We start from the raw sequence: 6,715 nt of genomic DNA, 5'->3' as shown, positions 1-6,715 counted from the left end.
CTTACATACATAAAACAATATAAGTATATTTACAAAAGATAGCTATTTTTGAATCCTCGTTCCGTTTTCTCAAGATTTCTATACGTACATCTAGGGTATATGTACCCGTATCATACCCAGCTTCTATACGTATTTACTATTGGTATATACACATCAAATCAACATTTTAATCAACACCTAATCAGCCCTTGTTCATGCCCTCAAGGAGAGGTAATTAGAATTGGAAGCTAGCATAGATTTTTATACAAAATAACAAAATTAGGAATCTTTTCTTTCTTTATAAACTAAAAACGTTTTTATGAATGAACACCATTTCTTCACCCCATTTTCTCATACTTACACTCCCATTTCTCTCTCAAAATACTCTTAACTTCATACTTGATCATCTCCAAGCATTTTCCCCATCATTTAGCTTCAAAAACAACCCTTAATCATCATAAGAAAAACCATACAAGAACACTTCAATAATCCTTCCAAAAATACAAGTTTACTTCTAACCTTTCAATCCCACTCCACCACTCTTTTGATTCCAAGATTTTTCTCATCTTTTCCAGTAGCTTTGTCCAAGTAACTTGAGGTAGTAACCTTATTCATAACCTTATTTGATTCATATTTATATAGCTATCTTATTTTGTGTTGTAAAATTTTAACAACAAGAACATAGTTTGAATGATTTCAAACTTGTTTGCAAACTAAATAGATCCTTCTAACTTAACTTTTAAAACACTTCAAGACCTGTAATATATCATATGGATATGCTAACTTAACAAGATACAACTTGATTTTACAAAGAACACCTTAAAACTGAATCTACATCGTTGGAGTGCAACCGGGACTGTTTTGGGTTGGATAATTAAAAACCATCTTAAACTTTGAATTGGAAGTTTATGTTCTGGAAAAATAATATTTTTTATTAATATGTTAACACATAAAAATTTCATGGTTTAACTCAAAGTGTAAGTTTTTTTAGAAAAATGATCATTAAATGTTGTTTTTATGATGGATAATGATCACTTTCATAAGTTTCACCAAAGTTTGACCTATAGCCTGTGATTTTGAATACAAACTAAGGTATTTTCAGTTCATATTCTTAAAATTTGACTCGATCCAAGGAAGTGGCAAGTTGAACCAACAAAAACGGAGTTGTAATGAAGAAACTACGACTAAAACAAGATTGGGTATCCGAAGCTAGTTTAGCTACGAAAATATTTGGAGAAAAAGTAAATTAATCATATCTTTTCTAATTAATATGATATTTTATATATAATTACTTATGATTTGATTTTATATATTTCAGGACCACCCGTAAACAACACGAGAAGATTAATCATAAGACCTCATGATTGTACGCAACACGTCATTTGGCAACACGGTACTTTATGTACGCAACACGTCATTTGACAACATGGTACCATGGGTCGAGATTAATTCTGATCAATACGAATACGATGGGGTCTTTATTTATTTTATTTAAGCAACTAATTGTGGACCACTAACATCGGACTGCTAACTACGGACTAAGAAAATATTAAAAGTATTAAAAGTATATATATATGTAACGATTACTTAAAAAGAAAATATGTTGATATATTATATATATGGTTAGGTTCGTGATATCTATCGGAGACCAAGTCGAGTTAAATACCTTCAAGGAAAAGGTGAGTATATAGTCCCACTTTTAAACTCTAAATATTTCTGGATGAGAATACATGCATTTTATGATTTACGTTATGGACACAAGTGATTAAAATTATATATTCTACGTTGAGTTGTACCACTGGCATATCTCCCTGTAACTTGGTAACTACTATTTACATGCGGTATTGTAAACGCGAATCCTGTTGATAGATCTATCCGGCCTGACAACCCCAACCGGACTGGACGACCAGTATTCAACGGTTGCACAGTACTTCGTTTCGGTAACTACACTTGGTACGGTGTAGTAAGATTTCATAATAAAGGGAATATGCGACGTTGATTAAATGTTAAGTATGGTTATCAAGTGCTCAACAACTTAGAATATTTTTTTTATTAAAACGTTTATATATGAAATCTTGTGGTCTATATTTATAACGCTGCCGGCATTAAACCTATATCTCACCAACTTTATGTTGACGTTTTAAGCATGTTTATTCTCAGGTGAAAACTAAAAGCTTCCGCTGCAACATGTTGAATTTAAGCAAGATCTTGAGTATGCATATTTGTGTCAAAAATAAAACTGCATATCGGAAGATTTGTAATGTAAAATATGTTGGAGGTCGTATTGTTATTATCACATGTAAAGTTTGTAAGTCTAAGATTATCGCTAAACGATAATCATTATTAAGTTGTTTAAACCTTGTATTTGTAATAAAAACTATGGTTTGTATTGTAAAAACGAATGCAGTTTTTGAAAAATGACGCATATAGAGGTCAATACCTCGCGATGAAATCATATGTTATTGTATTCGTCCTTATGGTTAAGGTCGGGTTATGACATGTACAATGTTTCGACCTATCATGTTGACACATCTATATATATTTCAGAACAATCATAGACACTCTATATGTGAATGTTAGAGTTAGCTATACAGGGTTGAGGTTGATTCCAAAATATATATAGTTTGAGTTGTGATCAATACTGAGATATGTATACACTGGGTCGTGGATTGATTCAAGATAATATATATCGATTTATTTCTGTACATCTATCTGTGGACAACTAGTTGTAGGTTACTAACGAGGACAGCTGACTTAATAAACTTAAAACATCAAAATGTATTAAAAGTGTTGTAAATATATTTTGAACATACTTTGATATATATATATACATATTTGTTATAGGTTCGTGAATCGACCAGTGGCCAAGTCTTACTTCCTGACGAAGTAAAAATCTGTGAAAGTGAGTTATAGTCCCACTTTTAAAATCTAATATTTTTGGGATGAGAATACATGCAGGTTTTATAAATGATTTACAAAATAGACACAAGTACGTGAAACTACATTCTATGGTTGAATTATCGAAATCGAATATGCCCCTTTTTATTAAGTCTGGTAATCTAAGAATTAGGGAACAGACACCCTAATTGACGCGAATCCTAAAGATAAATCTATTGGGCCTAACAAACCCCATCCAAAGTACCGGATGCTTTAGTACTTCAAAATTTATATCATATCCGAAGGGTGTCCTGGAATGATGGGGATATTCTTATATATGCATCTTGTTAATGTCGGTTACCAGGTGTTCACCATATGAATGATTTTTATCTCTATGTATGGGATGTGTATTGAAATATGAAATTTTGTGGTCTATTGTTATGATTTGATATATATAGGTTAAACCTATAAATCACCAAAATTTTTGTTGACGTTTAAAGCATGTTTATTCTCAGGTGAATACTAAGAGCTTCCGCTGTTGCATACTAAAATAAGGACAAGATTTGGAGTCCATGTTTGTATGATATTGTGTAAAAACTGCATTCAAGAAACTGATTTTGATGTAACATATTTGTATTGTAAACCATTATGTAATGGTAGTGTGTAAACAGGATATTTTAGATTATCATTATTTGATAATCTACGTAAAGCTTTTTGAACCTTTATTTATGAAATAAAGGTTATGGTTTGTTTTAAAAATGAATGCAGTCTTTGAAAAACGTCTCATATAGAGGTCAAAACCTCGCAACAAAATCAATTAACATGGAACGTTTTTAATCAATAAGAACGGGACATTTCAGTTGGTATCCGAGCGTTGGTCTTAGAGAACCAGAAAATTTGATTTAGTGTGTCTTATCGAGTTTGTTAGGATGCATTAGTGAGTCTGGACTTCGACCGTGTTTTCTTTAAAAATGATTGCTTAACATTTTTGTTGGAAACTATATATTTTTAACATGTGAATATTATGTGATATATTAATCTCTTAACGTGTTTGATATTATGTGATAGATGTCTACCTCTAGAACAAGTCCCATTGACTCACCTAATAATAACGAAGAGTCGTATATATATTGGACTGATTCACAAGTTCCCGAAGAGGAACCGGAAGAAGAATCAGAACCGGAAGAAGAATCATAACCGGAAGAGGAGGAACCGGAGGAGGAGGAACTGGAAGAAGAAATAGAACGGGTGGGGGAAATAATAAAACGGTTAAGTAAAAGAAAATTCTCAACCAACCGACCAAGGTTAATTATGGTCAATAGTGTTTCCGCCAAGGAAGCAAAATATTTGGAGGATTACCAATTCTCCGATGAATCGGATTCCGACGAGAATTCCGATGATGTTATAGAAATTACCCCAACTGAATTTAAAAAGGCAAAAGAAAATAATAAGGGAAAGGGCACAAAAATAGAGAAATCTAATTCCAACCCCGATGAACTTTATATGTATCGTCAACCCTCGAAGTCCTTAAGTTGTAACAATGACCTGGGAACCTCTAAACCACCAGGTTTTTCTAAACCAATGTGGAAAATGACGGCTCGTATTAGGGGAACATCATATATCCCTAGAAACTTGGCAAAACGAACCAAAACCGAAGAAGAAGAAACGAGCGAGTCGGAATAATATAATGGTATTCGTGTGGTGTAATATATGTAATATAGTGTGCTTATGCTTTATGATATATGTAAAAATTGCTTGTATTAATAAGTATTTTTTTTATGAATCTAACTCTTGTCTATTTTACAGTATAAAAACACAAAATGGATAGACAATCCAATATTTTAAGAGACCTACCCGGAGACATGATTGATGAAATCTTGTCTAGAGTCGGTCAGAATTCTTCGGCCCAACTATTTACGGCGAAATCAGTTTGTAAGACATTCGAAGAACGTTCCAAGAATGCCTTGGTTTATAAGAGACTTTCGTTTGAAAGATGGGGGATATCACATTGGGAAATCCATAAGTTACGATGTGTTTACTTTGACGCATATATTGCAGGGAACCCAAATGCTATTTTACGCAACGGGTTAAGAAATTATTTTGACTCAATGTATCCGAATATAGGACTTCGTGATTTAGAAAAAGCGGCTAACATGCAACATAAATAAGCATGTTATGCTTATGGGTTAGTAATTTTCGCTTCTCACCAAAGTGAGAAAAAGAACATCGGGCTACAACTATTAAACAAAACGTTCCCACAAGTGACGGAGTCGGTAATTGGGGTAAGAAATGAGGTTTTTAGGTTATTACGAGACTGTTGGTCATTACGTAACCCTCGTCCCTTTGACGACGTTACAACACGCTGTCTTATCAACGACCATAACGGTTATGTTCCACAAGACTAAGGATGGGAAGTAGTCCTAGTAAAATCAGAATGCATGACTTGTTTCTGGACATATGAATTACGTGTCTTTATTGTCTTTGCTGAACGACTTGTGTACTAGCTAGAATTATCTTCACAACTATCTTGTATCAAAGTTATTGTGTGCTATATTTCATGCTATATGTAAAATAAGCGGTATTGTAAGTTTGTAAAATATTGTATAAAAGTTTGAACGCGAAATATTATTATAATCAGTTTTTCATATAGAATTGTAGTAGTTGAATTGTATATTAGCTACTAAGTATGAACTTAACGGGTAGGTACTACCCGAATTTAAACTTATAAAACGTTAATATGAAGAAAAATCTTTTATAAATGAGTTCATATTATGCTACGAAATACTATTAACTACTCTTAATATTCTGTATGATTAACTTGTTCCATTTGACTATTTTGAAGGAAATGGCACCGACTACTCGACACACCGTGAATATGAATGAAGAGGAATTCCGTACTTTTCTAGCTTCAAACATAGCCGCAGTACAGGCTGCGCTACATACCAACAATAACCTTGGATCTAGCAGTACATGAAATCGTGTAGGATGCACCTACCAAGAATTCACTGCCTGCAAACCTTTAGAATTTGATGGAACCGAAGGACCGATCGGATTGAAACGGTGGACCGAGAAGGTCGAATCGGTGTTTGCCATAAGTAAGTGTACTGAAGAGGACAAAGTGAAGTACGCTACGCATACCTTCACAGGTTCTGCGTTAACATGGTGGAATACCTATCTAGAGCAAGTGGGACAAGATGATGCTTATGCACTACCGTGGTCAGCATTCAAGCACTTGATGAACGAGAAGTACCGTCCCAGAACCGAGGTCAATAAGCTTAAGACAGAACTTAGAGGGTTACGAACCCAACGATTTGATATTACCACGTACAAAAGACGATTCACAGAATTGTGTCTATTGTGTCCGGGAGCGTTTGAAGATGAGGAAGAGAAGATCGACGCGTTTGTGAAAGGATTACCGGAAAGAATCCAAGAAGATATAAGTTCACACGAGCCCGCCTCCATACAACAGGCATGTAGAATGGCTCACAAACTAGCGAACCAGATTGAGGAAAGAATTAAAGAACAGACGGCTGAAGAGGCCAATGTGAAGCAAGTCAAAAGAAAGTGGGAGGAAAACGGTGATAAGAATCACCAATACAACAACAACATCAATTACAACAATAATCGCAACAACTATCCCAACAATCGCAACATCAATCACAACTACAACAAACAGCCCAACAACAACAACAACAACAACAACAACAACAACAATAGCAACTACAACAATCATCCCAACAACAATAACAACCGCAACAACAACAACAACAATCAGAAGCAGCTATGCCAAAGGTGTGAAAAGTATCACTCGGGGTTCTGCACCAAATTTTGCAACAAGTGTAAAAGAAATGGTCATAGC

This window comes from Rutidosis leptorrhynchoides, chromosome 11, assembly GCF_046630445.1.
Source record: "Rutidosis leptorrhynchoides isolate AG116_Rl617_1_P2 chromosome 11, CSIRO_AGI_Rlap_v1, whole genome shotgun sequence".
NCBI lineage: Eukaryota > Viridiplantae > Streptophyta > Magnoliopsida > Asterales > Asteraceae > Rutidosis > Rutidosis leptorrhynchoides.
This window is presented reverse-complemented; position numbering follows the sequence as displayed.